This window comes from Budorcas taxicolor, chromosome 11 (genome assembly GCF_023091745.1).
Source record: "Budorcas taxicolor isolate Tak-1 chromosome 11, Takin1.1, whole genome shotgun sequence".
NCBI lineage: Eukaryota > Metazoa > Chordata > Mammalia > Artiodactyla > Bovidae > Budorcas > Budorcas taxicolor.
In genome coordinates this window covers 29,621,512-29,638,931 of record NC_068920.1, presented here as the reverse complement: position 1 = coordinate 29,638,931, position 17,420 = coordinate 29,621,512, and the positions used below count along the sequence as shown (strand labels likewise).

The 17,420-nt window shown below is 38.8% G+C and overlaps 1 non-coding gene across 1 annotated transcript; it reads right to left on the bottom strand.

The window, feature by feature from the left end:
* Positions 1-5,850: 5,850 nt before the first annotated feature.
* On the bottom strand, positions 5,851-5,932 carry TRNAS-AGA (transfer RNA serine (anticodon AGA)). Its single transcript has one exon. It is a non-coding gene; the product is annotated as a tRNA-Ser (tRNA).
* Between the last annotated feature and the right edge of the window lie 11,488 nt (positions 5,933-17,420).

Here is a 17,420-nt window from a genome sequence, read left to right as displayed (position 1 = left end):
TAAATGTACATGGTCTTGTATCAGCATATCTATTTTGTTCCCTTTATCTTTATACCAATAGCATATTTTATTAATCAGTATAGCTTCAGAATAAAACTTGTGTGTGGTAGTATAAAGTCCTCTGGATTTGTTCTTTCTTAGCAAGATTTCCTTGACTATTCTAGGTCCTTTCTATGTGTACATATATTTTAGAAACAGTTTTTCAATTCTATCAGAAGTCCTCTTCGAGCATTTTATTTCAAATCCATTGAATTTGAGACTTTCAATCAATGAATATATCTTTTCATTTATTTAGATATTATTAAAATTCTCTGCACAATGATTTGGAACTTTTAGTATAATCTTGCATATATTTATTACATTTATTATAATTATTATTAGGATATTGATAGTTTTCTTGCTATTATGTGACAAAAATTGTCCATTGTTGCTGGTATACATGAAAATATATAGTTGAATATAGGATTTTGTATCTGGTAATTTTGCTATTTTTACTTATTAATTCTACTAATTTGTAGATCTTAGAAGATTTTCCAAGCACTTATTCATATAATCTGCAAATAATGACAGTCCTATTTGAATAGAACTGATGCAAGATTTTCATTTTCAATCTAAATATCTTTTAATTCTTTGTCTTGTTGCCTGGCTGGCCTAAGAATGCCCAATGCAATGTTGAATAACAGTGGTAATAGTGGTTATGCTTGTCCTGGCCCTTTACCGGGAGAAAGTGTTAAATATTTACCAGAGGGATTTCTCTGGTGGTCCAGTGGCTAAGACTAACAGTTCCCAATGCAGGGGGCCCAGGGTCATGGAACTACACACTGGAACTAAAGATCCTACATGCAGCAACAAAGATCGAAGATCCTTCATGCAGAAACTAAGACCTGGCAAGCCAAATAAATAAACACTGGGGGGGAAAAAGACACAGTTTTTAAAAAAATTTACCACAATTAGGATGTTAGATGTAGGATTTTGTATATATGCATTATGAGATTAGGAAATCTCCTTTCTATTCCTAAACTGCTCAAAAATTTAATGATTGGCATTGAATTTTTTCAAATTTTTTGCATCTACTAATATGATTTTTTTCTCTTACATTTTGCAATATACTTAAAGTGATCGATTTTCTATATATTAAGCAGATTTCATATTACAAAAACAAGCATTACCTTTTTACTTTGATTCCTATCTTTATATATTACTAGATCTGATTGCTATTATTTTGTTTAGTGGTTTTGCATCTAGAAGGTTTATCACAAAGTTTGACATGTAACTCCTTCTCTAGTAACATCTTTGTCAGATTTTAATATGAAGATGATGCTGGCCTCATAAAAAGAGTTGAGAATTAAGCTAATAATTTAAAATGAGGCTGTTAAAATGGACACTAATTTAACCTCAGTATCCTGATAAGAAGAGGAAATGTGGGCACACAGAGATACCACAGATAAGCATGCACAGAGGAAAGACCCGGTGAGGACACAGAGAGAACATGACTATCTGCAAGCCAAGGGAAGAGGCCTCAGGAGAAACCAACCTGTTGCCATCTTGGACTTCCAGCAGAACTTCGAGAAAATGAATTTCTGTTGTTTAAGCCACTCAATCTGTGGTATTTTGTCATGGCAGCCATAGTAAAATAATACAAAAGGTAATTATGATTTTAATTTCTTTAACAAACTTTAAACTATCTAAACTTTTCATTTCCTTTTGTGTTTGCTTTGATAAGTTGTGTTTATATAGAAGCCTTTATCTTCTATTGACAAATTTCCCCCCCAAACTATTCATTTTATCCTCTGACTCTAATCCTGATATTAGTAAGATTGTTAATGTCGTCCTCTGTTTATTAACTTTTTCTTTCTTAAAAACATCAGTCTTGATTTGGGGTAGCAATCTTACTAACTGAAAAGTGAATTTTTCCTTTGTTGATTTTGTCTATTTTTCCTTTCTTTTTCAGTGATTACAACTTTTATTCTCATTAGTTCTTTCCTTCTAACTTTTAGAGTTTAATTAACTCTAAAACCTAGCTAGGTTCTCAAGAGGAAATCTTAGGCCATTAAATTTCAATTTTTCTTCAAAAAGAAGATCACATTAAAGATCTTAATGTCTTAATTAAAGACTTTTTTTTTGGTTAGTCTCATTGGGTTTATCTATTTTATCAGTCTTTTTGAAGAACCAACCTTTTGCTTTGCTGATTTTTTCTGATGTATATCTGCTTTTCATTGATTTCTGCACTTATTTTAATAGTTCCTTCTTCCTTTTGCATTTAAGTTCCCAGTTTTTTATAGCTTCTTGAGTTAGATCACTGATTTTCAACCTTTCCCTTGTTCTAATACATGGTATTAAAGATAAAAATTTCTCTATAAAAATAGCTTTAGCTACATCAGACAAATTATGATGTATCATATTTTTATTTTCATTCAGCTCAAAGTATTTTAAAATCTCTATTGTGTTTTCTTTTTTGTTCAATGGGCTATATAGACCTATATTGCTTTCTTTCTAAACATTCAGAGTTTTCTGGTAGTCTTTCTGGAATATACAAAGACTGAGCCATTGTTATGGTCGGTCTATGTTAGGTTGTTTTTACTCTGAAGACACAGACCTTACTCTTTGTTTGGTCCTTACAGCTGGGTTTGTCCCTTACTGCTTAAAAGATATGCTTCTGAAGTCTCAAATGACAGAGTTTATTAACTGGGAGAGGCATGAACTTTAACCTCTGTTTCTCAAAAACTAAGCAGCTGTTGAATCTCTACAGATTTTTAGCCTTCCAGCTTCTCTCTCCTACAGAGTTTTGGAACTTTTCTTGTGCGTTGGAAATTTAGGAATCAGTCAATACTGTAAGGAGAATTTATACGTAGAAGTTTGAGTTCCTTCTCTGTGGTTCCCTCATCATCTGAATTTTGACCTGCAGGTCCTATGGATTTTGGTAGCCAAACACTGATGAATGTCTCTTCAGTTCAGCGCAGTTGCTTTTTCCACCTGAAGTCTATTCTATTGATAAAATGCTGCAAAACAGAATGTGTCCCTCAAGGGCAAGCTCTTGTACAACTCATCATGTGTTTCCCTTCTCTCAAGGATGTGGCCCTTCAAGCCATGCCTGTGTTGATTGCTCATCAGTGCCTTTATAGGTCTTATCTATGATCAATCTTTTTTCCTCTGTAAAAAATAAAGAATATTTTGTCTATGATGAAAAGAAGTAATAGACAAATGAGGGACAAATGAGATTCAATGACAGGGAAAAGGAATGGATTTGACCACTCAACTGTGCAATAAAATTACTGAAGAAATTATCTAGTGTCTGACGGTGCTGCACAATAATATTAACTTTTAAATCTGACTACCAAAATTTGATGACAAAATGTTAAAAATTAATTTCAAATTAAAATTTCAAAATTATTCTTATATCTTTCTATTTCTTCATTAAAAAAACAAACGCTGCTTGGTTTTGAACATGGCTCACAGAAATACTGATTTTAACACTCACCCATTCAGTTCAGTTCAGTTCAGTTGCTCAGTCGTGTCTGACTCCTTGTGACCCCATGAACCGCAGCATGCCAGGCCTCCCTGTCCATCACCAACTCCTGGAGTTTACCCAATTCATGTCCATTGAGTCAGTGATGCCATTCAACCATCTCATCCTCTGAGATGGTTCTTCTCGTCGTCTCCTTCTCCTCCTGCCCTCAATCTTTCCCACCATCAAGTCTTTTCAAATGAGTTAGCTCTTTGCATCAGGTGGCCAAAGTATTGGAGTTTCAGCTTCAACATCAGTCCTTCCAATGAACACCCAGGACTGATCTCCTTTAGGATGGACTGGTTGGATCTCCTTGCAGTCCAAGAGACTCTCAAAAGTCTTCTCCAAAACCACAGTTCAAAAGCATCAATTCTTCGGCACTCAGCTTTCTTTATAGTCCAACTCTCACATCCATACATGACTACTGGAAAAACCATAGCTTTGACTAGACAAAGCTTTTTAATATGCTGTCTAGATTGGTCATAACTTTCCTTCCAAGGAGTAAGCATCTTTTAATTTCATGGCTGCAATCACCATCTTCAGTGATTTTGGAGCCCCCCAAAATAAAGTTTCTCACTGTTTCCATTGTTTCCCCATCTATTTGCCATGAAGTGATGGGACCAGATGCCATGATCTTAGTTTTCTGAACGGTGAGCTTTAAGCCAACTTTTTCACTCTCCTCTTTCACTTTCATCAAGAGGCTCTTTAGTTCTTCTTCACTTTCTGCCATTAGTGTGGTGTCATCTGCATATCTGAGGTTATTGATATTTCTCCTGGCAATCTTGATTCCAGCTTGTGCTTCCTTCAGCCCAGTGTCTTTCTCATGATATACTCTGCATATAAGTTAAATAAGCAGGCTGACAATATACAGCCTTGACATACTCCTTTTCTTAATTGGAACCAGTCTGTTGTTTCATGTCCAGTTCTGTTGCTTCCTGACCTGCATACAGGTTTCTCAAGAGGCAGGTCAGGTGGTCTGGTATTCAGCAATGGTCCAAATATGTATCATGTTTTCAGTGTACATTTAATTCTAACCTTATTCAACATTATAAGGGAACATAGAACAATTGGATTTGGCCATACCTTCCCATCACACAGGTTATTGCTGTTTTGAATTATAGCATCATCTTATTTTCAAATCGTAAAATGTAGTTATTATTAAACAATGTTGTTTTAGGTATGCTCTCTCTATTTAGCTTTTCTCATGTGTTATGAATGTCCTTGCTCACTACAGCAGTTTGTATCACATTCCTTCATCAGTTCTAAACTCTCATTCATTAATTTACTTCTTATTTCTTTCATATCTATGGTTCAAATTGTGTATCTATGCTTTTAAGTGTCAATGAAAGTATTTTTCAGTTATGGTTTTATTACTTTTTTAACTTTTTATTTTAAAATAATTTAATTCTGAAATAATTTCAGATTGACAGAAAAGTTACAAGAATGCAGACAATTCCTGGCTACTCCAGTCCCCAAATGTTAGCATTTGTATTACTGTATTTTCCTTTTCTGTCTGTATCATATACAAGGGAGAAAAGTATACACACACACATATATATTTTTAAAACATACACTCTTAAAACTATATATGTCTTAAAGTACATATATACTCATAATATTGTATATTATACATTTACCTAAAATAAAAATGTAATCTTCACCTGTCACGAAATGGGCTGGATCACTTGGTAACTGCGGCGAGGCCATCCTCTCTTCATATTACTTACTGAATTCCAGTCCTTGATGGTTAATTATTAATAGAAGAGAGACAATGCCCAATGTGCAGGAGAATCGAACCTCGGTCTCCATCAGGATAGGTAGAGACGCACACTACAGCACTACTGTGGAAAGCCAGTATGCTACTCTAGAGGAATCTCCATACAATTGCTCACCGTTGTCTTTATTAATTCACCGTGCAAGCTACGCTTCCTGCTATCGACTGTACATCGTGCGATTCAATGTCCGAGCCAAATATATCCATGTCTAGCCTTGAGTCCATGCCAGGTCCTCCCTCACTTCCCAGAACTGGCAGCACAGTGGGACGGCCAGCAATGGTGCTCTGTGAGAACTTTACGATAAAAGACAAAAAGGAAAAATAAAAGGTACTCTGTCTCGATAGCTGCCTTTTTGGTGCACTGATTCCTATATACACGCAAGGCCATGACCTGAATTTGGAGAACACTGAAAGTAGTTGCTAAAAGGGTATCTGTTGACTGCAGAGAGATTTCTAAGTTTGCAGAGAGATTTCTAAGTTTCCAAGGCAGAGTCGAAGTAAAAACACTGCCTTGTAAAGGTATGTGCTACCGTAGCTTGTCGTAATAACCTTCAAAGTTATAAGTACACACCGTAGTCGGCAGGATTCGAACCTGCGCGGGGAGACCCCAATGGATTTCTAGTCCATCGCCTTAACCACTCGGCCACGACTACCTGCGCAGCAACCTCTCTGTTTAAATCCTTAAGTAGAAATTTCCCTGGCCGATGTCAGGAAAGAACAAAAATGACCTTGGTGCAAGAAAACGTATTCTTGCAAACTGATTAGAACCCCACAGGTGAAGTGCAAATTTGGCATGGAGATCAAATTCTCTGGGCACCTGTGGGAACAGAGAGCACTAGAAGGGGAGTCCTCACTGCATCAGCAGTAGCTTTTCGAGTTGTCAGGAGTTAAATAGCCCTGATAGGTGTAGCTTTTGTTTGGAACTTCCTTGCAGGCACTGAGGCCCCTTGAAGAACGCTAGTGGCTTTCAGGGAGGGGCTCAGTTCACTGATACATGTGCTAAGTAAAAAGTGAGGGAAATGATTCACAAAGGCCTCCTTGCATCCCACTTGTTCTGTGTCCCTAAGTGCCTCAGCCTACATCAATCCTAAGGGAACACCAATCCCATTGTGTTTGTACCGTGCTTTGTATTTCACTATATGCTTCCATGCTTCTGTCACGATAAGAATAAAATTTATAGATGGTTGGTGAGTTCCTGTCGCCCCTAGAACCTGGCTACCTTCTAAAAAGATCTTAGTTTGATTTTTACCAAGATAGGAGTTCATTTTCTCGAATTTAACCAATGCAAGTATGTTTTCTTTCCCCTTCTCGTTTTCCCATCTGAGTCAAAAGCTGCCAGTCCCGAGTTTTCCTGGGCCAGCTCAGTGCAAACATTACTGTAAATGGCTTTTGTCTACTTCTTGGTGTTTTTCACTAATAATTTAAGAAAAGAGGAAAACAATCGCAAACAGAGAAATCACATCACTTAAATAGAGAAGTGAGGAGGAGGAACCAGGAAGGAGAGGGAGGAGGGGAAGAGAAGAGAATGAGGTAAAGGCAGAGACACCTAAGGTGTTCAGTGGTTTTATGGGAGACAACCTGTTCTGAAGGGACAGGCATGAAGCAGTTTTGATAGAAATTATGCTAAAAAGATTGCTGTCCATAGTTTACACATAACATGTTATTTGGTATACATATTTTTATCAAGTATATATATTCTCTGAAGTCATTTGGAACATTAGCTTCGATTGAAATTAGGTATCAAAGAAAACCTTTGTGCTTAAAAATATATATATGCAAAATAGAAAGTAATTAGTGATGCATCTGAACCAAAATTATTAATCAACAGGTTAATTTAGGATAACAAGGAACAAGGATTGGACACAGCTGCAACTTTGTTTTTCTGGACTTAAAAAAAAATATATAAGCATGTCAGAATGAATCTCAGCAAAGGAAGAGCCAGAGTTGAGTTGTAAGAAACAAAAAGTCTAGTTATTATTTTAAGCTGAAATTGGAAACAACCCCAAAGTCCATCTACAGTTCAGTTCAGTCGCTCAGTCATGTCCGACTCTTTGCAACCCATGAATCGCAGCACGCCAGGCCTCCCTGTCCATCACCAACTCCCAGAGTTCATTCAGACTCACGTCCATCGAGTCAGTGATGCCATCCAGCCATCTCATCCTCTGTCGTCCCCTTCTCCTCCTGCCCCTAATCCCTCCCAGCATCAGAGTCTTTTCCAATGAGTCAACTCTTCTCATGAGGTGGCCAAAGTACTGGAGTTTCAGCTTTAGCATCATTTCTTCCAAAGAAATCCCAGGGCTGATCTTCAGAATGGACTGGCTGGATCTCCTTTCAGTCCAAGGGACTCTCAAGAGTCTTCTCCAACACCACAGTTCAAAAGCATCAATTCTTCGGCGCTCAGCCTTCTTCACAGTCCAACTCTCATATCCATACATGACCACTGGGAAAACCATAGCCTTGACTAGACGGACCTTAGTCGGCAAAGTAATGTCTCTGCTTTCTTCCAAGGAGTAAGCGTCTTTTAATTTCATGGCTGCAATCACCATCTGCAGTGATTTTGGAGCCCCCAAAAAATAAAGTCAGCCACTGTTTCCACTGTTTCCCCATCTATTTCCAATGAAGTGATGGGACCAGATGCCTTGATCTTCGTTTTCTGAATGTTGAGCTTTAGGCCAACTTTTTCACTCTCTTCTTTCACTTTCATCAAGAGGCTTTTTAGTTCCTCTTCACTTTCTGCCATAAGGGTGGTGTCATCTGCATATCTGAGCTGATTCATATTTCTCCCAGCAATCTTGATTCCAGCTTGTGTTTCTTCCAGTCCAGCGTTTCTCATGATGTACTCTGCACAGAAGTTAAATAAGCAGGGTGACAGTACACAGCCTTGACGTACTCCTTTTCCTATTTGGAACCAGTCTGTTGTTCCATGTCCAGTTCTAACTGTTGCTTCCTGACCATACCATCTACAATAGAAAAGGCAAATTGAGAGGTTTTTTCACTGTAATATCACACCACATGGAGAATGAAGGAATTACAAGTACACATAACCCCATATGGACAAAATTTCACAAGCTAATATTGAGTGGAAAAAGTCAGACAAAAAAGAACACATATTATAGTGCATTCCAATTTTTGAAAGTTCAAGAATAGCTGAAATTAATGTATAGTGTACAGCAGAGATGGGGGTAATAATTACCCTTGAGAGGACATGACTGGGAGGTCCCACTACTCTTGCAAGGAGTTTTAACTAGGAGTTTAACAAGGAGAGTAATGATTTTAACTCTCATATTGGATGTTGGGTACATGGGTCTGTATGCTGTGTGTAAATGCATTGAGTGATTTGCTATCATATGTTTTTTGGATTCATCCATTAAGCTTTGGCAAATATCTTTCTTTTGAAAAATAATTCATCTACTATGATGTAATATTTTTGCTGCCACTAAAAGGTATATTATGCATGAATATTTATTATTTATGACATACTAAGATTTTCATTATGCATTTACTTGAATAAAAAATTTGGTTATTACCAAAATTCTGGCCACTGTGCAAGTTCAGTTCAGTTCAATTGTGTCTGACTCTTTGCAACCCCATGGACTTCAGCATGCCAGGCTTTCCTGTCCATCAGCATTTCCCAGAGCTTATTCAAACTCATGTCCATCAGGTTGGTGATACCATCCAGCCATCTCATCCTCTGTCATCTCCTTCTCCTCTCACCTTCAATCTTTCCCAGCACCAGGGTCTTTTCAAATGAGTCAGCTCTTCGCATCAGGTGGCCAAAGTATTTGGCATTTCAGCTTCAGCATCAGTCCTTCCAATGAATACTCAGGACTGATTTCCTGTAGGATGGACTGGTTGGATCTCCTTGCAGTCCAAGGGACTCTCAAGAGTCTTCTCCAACACCACAGTTCAAAAGCATCAATTCTTCTGCACTCAGCTTTCTTTATAGTCCAACTCTCACATCCATTCATGACTACTGAAAAAACCATAGCTTTGACTAGACGGACCTTTGTTGGTAAAGTCATGTCTCTGCTTTCTATTATGTTGTCTAGGTTTGTCATAGCTTTTCTTCCAAGGAGCAAGTGTCTTAATTTCATGGCTGCAGCCACCACCTGCAGTGATTTTGGAGGCCAAAAAAATAAGGTCTCTCATTGTTTCCATTGGTCCCTCATCTATTTGCCATGAAGTGATGGGACCAGATGCCATGATCTTAGTTTTCTGAATGTTGAGTTTTAAGCCAACTTTTTCATTATCCTCTTTCACTTGCATCAAGAGGCTCGTTAGTTCTTCTTCACTTTCTGCCATAAGGGTGGTGTCATCTGTGTAACTAAGGTTATTGATATTTCTCCCAGCAATCTTGATTCCAGCTTGTGCTTCATCCAGCCCAGCATTTCACATGATGTACTCTGCATATAAGTTAAATAAGCAGGGTGACAATATACAGCATTGACATACTCCTTTCCCTGTTTGGAACCAGTCTATTGTTCCATGTTCAGTTCTAATTGTTGCTTCTTAACAGATTTCTCAAAAGGTGGGTCAGGTGGTCTGGTATTCCCGTCTATTGAAGAATTTCCCACAGTTTGTTGTTATCCACACAGTCAAAGGCTTTGTCGTGGTCAATAAAGCAAAAGTAGATGTTTTCCGGAACTCTCTTGCTTTTTCAATGATCCAGCAGATGTTGGCAATTTGATCTCTGGTTCCTCTGCCTTTTCTAAATCCAGCTTGAACATCTGGAAGTTCACAGTTCACATACTGTTGAAGCCTGGCTTGGAGAATGTTGAGCTTTATTTTGCTAGTGTGTGAGATGAGTGCAATTGTGCGGTAGTTTGAACATTCTTTGGCATTGCCTTTCTTTGGGACTGGAATGAAAACTGACCTTTTCCAGTCTTGTGGCCACTGCTGAGTTTTCCAGATTTGCTGATATATTGAGTGAGGCACCTTCATGGCATCATCTTTTAGAATTTGAAATAGCTTGACTGGAATTCCATTACCTCCACTAGCTTTGTTTGTAGTGATGCTTCCTAATGCCCATTTGACGTCGCATTCCAGGATGTCTGGCTCTAGGTGAGTAATCACACCTTCGTGGTTATCTGGGTCATGAAGATCTTTTTTTGTATAGTTCTTCTGTGTATTCTTGACACTTCTTGTTAATATCTTCTGCTTTGGATAGGTCCATACCATTTCTGTCTTTTATTGTGTTCATCTTTGCATGAAATGTTTCCTTTGTATCCCTAATTTTCATGAAGAGATCTCTAGTCTTTCCCATTCTATTGTTTTCCTCTATTTCTTTGCATTGATCACTGAGGAAGGCTTTCTTATCTCTCCTTGCTATTCTTTGGAACTCTTATTAACCTATGAATTTTCTGTGAATTTCCATCCTTTTCTTTTCTCTGTTTGGCACCCTGAATCAATTAAATGAGTTGGTTCAAGTAAAGTATTTATAGCTAGTAACCAAGTAGACTCAATAAACTTTGGCTTTTATTCACTAAATTATACTTTATTTGCAGATAGTGTTTCTTATGGGTGCTTGGCATATGGTTGGTACTCAATATTTTGCCTATATACTCAGGGAATATCTATATGCTGCTTACAATGGTTGCTTACTTTTTTATGTGTACACCCAGTTGCTAAAACTATGAAGAGAAGTCACTGAGGACAGAAACTTTACATATACATTTTTTCAATACATGCGTCTTTCAATTTGTATTGGAAGCCTCGTTTGTAGAAGGTGTAGTTGAAATTTTTCTAAACCATCATAAAATGGTTTCTTTTTGCTTATTCTGCTTAACAGTTCTTTCCTCTTTTGTCTTTTTCCTTACATTCTGTACCATAAACAGCGCAGAGAAACCAGGGTGCACATTCACATTTATCTACGAAATTTGCTCAGCTAAATATTCAAGTTTATTGCTTACAAATTGTTTTTCATTCCACTGAAGAACACAATTCAGCCAAGTTCTGTTACTTTACAGGAATCAGTTTCCTAATTAGATATCCAATTTCTAATTTCTAATAAGATGTCCCTCGTTTCCTGCTGAGACCTTACCAGAAACACTTTTAACAATTATATATTTTTTAAATTAATATACTTAAAAAAACAGTTTTAGGTTTACAGAAAAACCCCATCTGGGCTCACCACTGCCCCCCTCCACTACCCAATTTTCCCTATTAACATCCTGCATTAGTACAATACATTTGCTACAACTGATGAGCAAATATTGATAAATTATTATTGATCACAGTTTATATTAGGGGTTCATTCTGTATTGTTTGACACTCTCTAGGAGAGTTTGACAAATGTACAATGATATATCTACCACCACAATGTCATACAAAATAATTTCACTGCCCTAAAAATCCCCTGTGCTACATCCATTCCTCTCTCCTTCCCTTTCCAAACCGCTAGCAACCATGGATGTTTACTGTTTTCATAGTTTTAACTTTCCCATTATATTATATAGTTGGACTCCTAGAGTATGTAACCTTTTCACTTTAACTTCTTTCACTCACCAAGTTGCATTTAATGTTTGTGTTTTTTTGGTAGCTTGATTGCTCATTTCATTCAGTTCAGTTCAGTCACTCAGTCTGACTCATTGTTTGCGACCCCATGGACTGCAGCACACCAGGCTTCCCTGTCTTTCACTAACTCCCAGAGCTTGCCAACTCCTTTCATTGCTGAATAATGTTACACAGCAGGGATATACCACAGTCTATTTAATCATTCACCTATTGGAGAACATCTTGGTTGCTTCCAAGTTTTGGCAATTAAGTGTTTGTGTGTGTCTAACTTTTCAGTTCATTTAGGTAAATTCCAAGGAGTACAATTGCTGGATCATATTGTAACAGTGTGCTTAGTTTTGAAAGAAACTGCTAAACTGTCTTCCAAAGTAGCTGCACCATTTTGCACTCTCACTAGCAGTGAGGTACATTCTTCTTAAACTTAGGAAATTGTTCATCTCTTACTAGGGAGCCTATTGTTTATTAGAGATTAAAAATGGGAGCTTGGGACCAAATTACTAAATTCAAGTCTCAGCTTCCTCATTTATTGGTTATGTCACCTCAGGCAGGCTACTCAACTTATCTGTGCCTTAGTTTCCTCTGTAGTAAAGAAGAAATAATAATAAACAACTTAATAAAGATCATTTTAAGAATTAAATGTTAGCTATAAAGCAGTTGCTCAGTCGTGTCTGACTTTGCGACCTCATGGACTATACAGTCCATGGAATTCTCCAAGCTAGAATACTGGAGTGGGTAGTCTTTCCCTTCTCCAGGGAATCTTCCCAACCCAAGGATCGAACCCAGGTCTCCCACATTACAGGTGGATTCTTTACCAGCTGAACCACAAGGGAAGCCCTGCTGGCTCAGACGGTAAAGCATCTGCCTGCAATGCGGGAGACCTGGGTTCGATTTCTGGGTTGGGAAGATCCCCTGGAGAAGGAAATGGCAATCCACTCCAGCACTCTTGCCTGGAAAATCCCACGGACGGAGGAGCCTGATAGGCTACAGTCCATGGGGTCGCAGAGTCGGACACGACTGAGCGACTTCACTTCACCTTCATAAAGCAGTTAGAACACTGCCTGGCACATAGAAACTATTAAATGATAGCTGATTTCATGTGTTCTTTGTTTTCTGATGGGGAATCATCCACATGTTGGCTTTTCATCCTCAGGCCTTTATATATATCTATCACTTTCTTCTATTTCATTCATGTTTTTATTATGATTCACACAGCTTTAAAAGAATATTCTGCATACAACTGATTCACTTTACCACAGTATCAATTCTGTTCTTTTCCAGTATGATTTTAATTATCTTCCTTCATTTTAAACATGCTTGCATGTGTTTTAAACCCCTTTCATCCAGTGTTTTTATTTCTACTTGTTTTCTCACAGCTTTCATTCATTTCATTTAGGCCATGTCTTCTTACAACCTACTAAGAATTGTTTACTGAAATTTTCTATTTCTCACAGTAGGTCTTTTCTGAAATCTGCTTCTAGATATTGTTCCCCTTCCTTTGACTATAACTTTGTTCTTCATATACTCAATGTTGGAATTTTAAAATTCAGTGTTTTATCAGTTAACAGACTGAGTGATTTGACCTTAGCTCGACTATACAAATACGGAGACGCACAGAAGTAAAGTGCTTGGGCCACATGTTTAAAAATATAGAAACATACCTACTTCTGTTAGATTCTTTTCTTTCTGCCAAGGACACACCGACTGGCGTTGGGCTCCATTCGCAACTACATGCTGATTGAAGTAGGCAAATACAATGCACTACCGTAGGGCAAAACACGGTAAGACTACCTCACGGTTTAAAACGTGGGTCACAACCTATTTTAGAGTCACGGAAACAATATAACGGGTCAGGACTAGAATTTTTTAAACAAAAGAACAGAACACTAAATACAATGCCGGGCAAGTAATGCATTATGAAACGCTTATTTACGTTTCTGAGTTATAGTTGTATATAAAAGTGTATTCTTACTATCAGTCCGGTCACAAAACCTTGAGAGCCACAGCTCTAACGAAGGTTTTCACCTGAGACATTTAGAAACAAACTACTCGCGGGTAGAATTGCTCGATCCCGCTCTACGAGATCGCACACGTTGGCTGAGGCCTCTGGGAAATGGAGTTTAGCGTCGTGGAGCATTCTGGGAATCGTAGTCCTGCATGCCCTCGGAGCGCCGTTTACCACTAGTAAGTGGGGGTGGGGGTTCTCTTCTCATGACCGGAAGTGGCCGTTGAAGCCGGCTGTAGGCATGAAAAGAGGTTGGCCGAGGGAAAAGTCCAGCTGCTTCGGCTCCCTTCCCTAGGTTTGGTGATTGTCCCAGAGCTTCCGGACCCGGGATCGGAATGTGAGAATCGCTCTTGAGGGAAGCCCAGGTATCACTATGGCAACCGGCAGCCCTCCGGCCGCGTGACGTCACCTCTCTCACTCTAGGCTAGGAGCGGCCTCTGCGGGAGGGAGCTGGGGAGAGTCCTCGAAGAGGGCGCCCCTCGCCTCCTTCAGTGTCGGGGCTGTTCCGCCCGGATCTCTGGGAGGGCTTTGTTCTTTTGTTCAGGCCTAGGAGGAAGGCCTAGAGCCTGGCCCCGCCCTGTTTGTCCACCTTCCAGCTTTTCTGCTCCGCAACAGGTGTGTCTTGAGCCTGCGGGGGTGTGAGCCCGCAAGTGTGCACTGAGGTAACCGTTCGAGTAAATGGGCGCCTCTAGCCAGATTCTAGGGTAGGCGCCAGGGTTGTTTTTTTTTTCAATCTGCGGCCAAACCTGCGTACTCGATCTCCATTCTGTTTTTGTTCGGCGGCGGGAGTGCCACCAGCCTCTTTAATGCTCTCTCTGGGCATTTCTCTTTTCCAAGGATCTCTTGACCACTGTGCAAAACTCTTTTAAGGTGTGTCTTTGTAACGGTTGCCGCTGACCCCATCTTGTGTCTTTTAGGGCAACCAACTTCAGCGTGTATAAGGGCTCAGACTCCTGCTGGACATCTGGGCTCCAGAAAGAGGACCCAGATACGCTGCTTGGGAAACCCTGGTGTCCAGATTACAAGAGGAACGGGATGAGCGCCTGAGATGGAAGGTAGTAGAGATGACTTGGCGGGGGGAGAGTGGGATAATGATAGCAAAAGAAACGTCCTGACCTGAGAATTAAATACTTGACAGAGCTGGAAGAGGTGAAAGAAAGGAGCCTTATGAGGATGGAGAAAAGAAACAATTACATCATAGGGAGAGACTTGGAGGAAAAGTTAATCCTGCGTGGCTTTGGGATTGGGGAATGAAAAGGAATAATGATTCAGAATGTCTGCGATCCTCACATGACTTGGATTTATTAAAAATTAGAATGATAATCTTACAGTGAGAAAAAATCTTGGTAGTCATCCCTTCAAGTGCAAGAATCAGTTCTGTAATACCCCTGGGTGTTGGCCATCTGTTAAGTCTATGCCTTAACATCTGTTAAGTCTTTGGAGGTATTAAACTCCATTTTGAGTGCAGACTATTCCCTTGTTGGCTTTTTCTTTTTTTAGTTCCTTATATTAGGCAGAAGTGCCTTTCCTTGTAACTTCTGTGTTGATCTTAGTTCTCTTAGTCTTCCAAAGCAAGAGACTGCTCTCTGTTTAACACTGCTGTCCTTCAGATATGTGAATTCAGCTGTTTCCAACTCCTACTCACAAATTCTCTCTTTTCTAAGTAAAATAGCCTCAGTTCCTTTGATGGGTCTCCATGTGATATATCTAGTGTGCATGCTAGGTTGCTTCAGTTCTATCTAGACCTCTTCTCTAAAAACTCTACCACATGACAGCATGCTTCTTAAAATGCATTGCTTAAGACTACACATAGTCATTTAGATGTACTTTGAAAAACATGTTAAAGTGTGATGTACTGTTTCTTTTGATTTGGCTATTTCTGCTGTTCAGTATCATTGTATTTGCTTTTTAAAAATCAGCGCTATTATGCTGTTAGTCCTAGATCTTTTTTTTTACATAAACTGCTGTTAACTAGATTTACATCTTCCTTGTATAATAGAATTGCTTTTTATTCTCAATGTCAGGACTTCATATTTATTTATTATGATTGTTCAATTTTTTTGGCCAAGTATTTTAGCTTGTCAGAGTAATCAGTAATTAATATTAAGTTGGTTTTTCAGTATTTTAACTGTTTTTTCCACCTTTATGAGTAAGGACAGAGCCCTGTGATAAGTCACTGTAGACTTCTTTCTATGTTGTCATTGTCTTTACATTCTTTAGGTATGACTATGCAGTCATTTGGTTTAACCTAACTACTATCATCCAGTCCTTTTTCTTGGATCTGTTTAATATCACTAAAAATCTTAACATTATTTATATTATTTACTTAGGTTTGAGCTATACCTTATATTTGTCCTCAGCTCTTTTTTTTCTAAAGGTACAAAGAATCTCTGTTTTATTTCTTACAACTGTGTGTGTATCTACAGTTATCTCAAAACAAAAAGTTTAATGGAAAAATCAGTTGTCCTTCATTCTATTCCCAATGAACAATTGGAAATTGTAATAAAAACATGAATTCCATAGCTTCCAAAATATGAAATAAGAATAGAAACCAACAAAAACATGCAAGATCTATACACTGAAAGCTGCAAAGCATTGCTGAGAAAATTTTTTTTCCAGCTTTATTGAGATATAATTGATCCTGACATTGTGTAAGTTTATGTTATCCAGTGGGATGACTTGATCCACCTATGTACTGCAAAATGATTACCACAATAAGGTTAGTTAACCACATCTATCACCACATATATTTGCCTTTCTCTGTGTGTATGTGTGAGATGAGGATATTTAAGCTTTATTCTGTTAGCAACTTATAAGTGTATAATACAGTATTGTTAACTATAATTACCATGATGTACATTAGATCATCACAGCTTATTTGTAACTGAACATTTATACCCTTTATTCAAAATCTCCCTATATCCCCCACCCTCTGCTGCTGCTGCTACTGCTTTTAAGTCGCTTCAGTAATGTCCGACCCTGTGCGACCCCATAGATGGCAGCGCACCAGGCTCCCCCGTCCCTGGGATTCTCAAGGCAAGAACACTGGAGTGGGTTGCCATTTCCTTCTCCAATGCATGCAAGTGAAAAGTGAAAGTGAAGTCGCTCAGTCGTGTCAGACTCTTAGCGACCCCATGGACTGCAGTCTACCAGGCTCCTCCGTCCATGGGATTTTCCAGGCAAGAGTACTGGAGTAGGGTGCCCCACCCTTTAGTCCCTGGAAACCATCATTCTACTATTTCTTTCTGTGTTCTGCCTTTTTAGATTCCACTTATACAATCATGCAATATTTGTCTTCCTCTTTCTTATTTCACTTAGCATAGTGCCTTCCATCCATGTTGTCCCAAATGACAGAATTTCCTTCCATTTTATGGCTGAATAGTATTGCATTATATATGTGTATATTCCCACTGTTAGTGGGAATGTATATTAGTGTACCCACTGTAAAAAAACATACAGAGATCAGTTCAGTTCAGTTCAGTCACTCAGTCATGTCCGACTCTTTGCGACCCCATGAATTGCAGTACGCCAGGCCTCCTTGTCCATCACCAATTCCCAGAGTTCACTCAAACTCACGTCCATCGAGTAGGTGATGCCATCCAGCCATCTCATCCTCTGTCATCCCC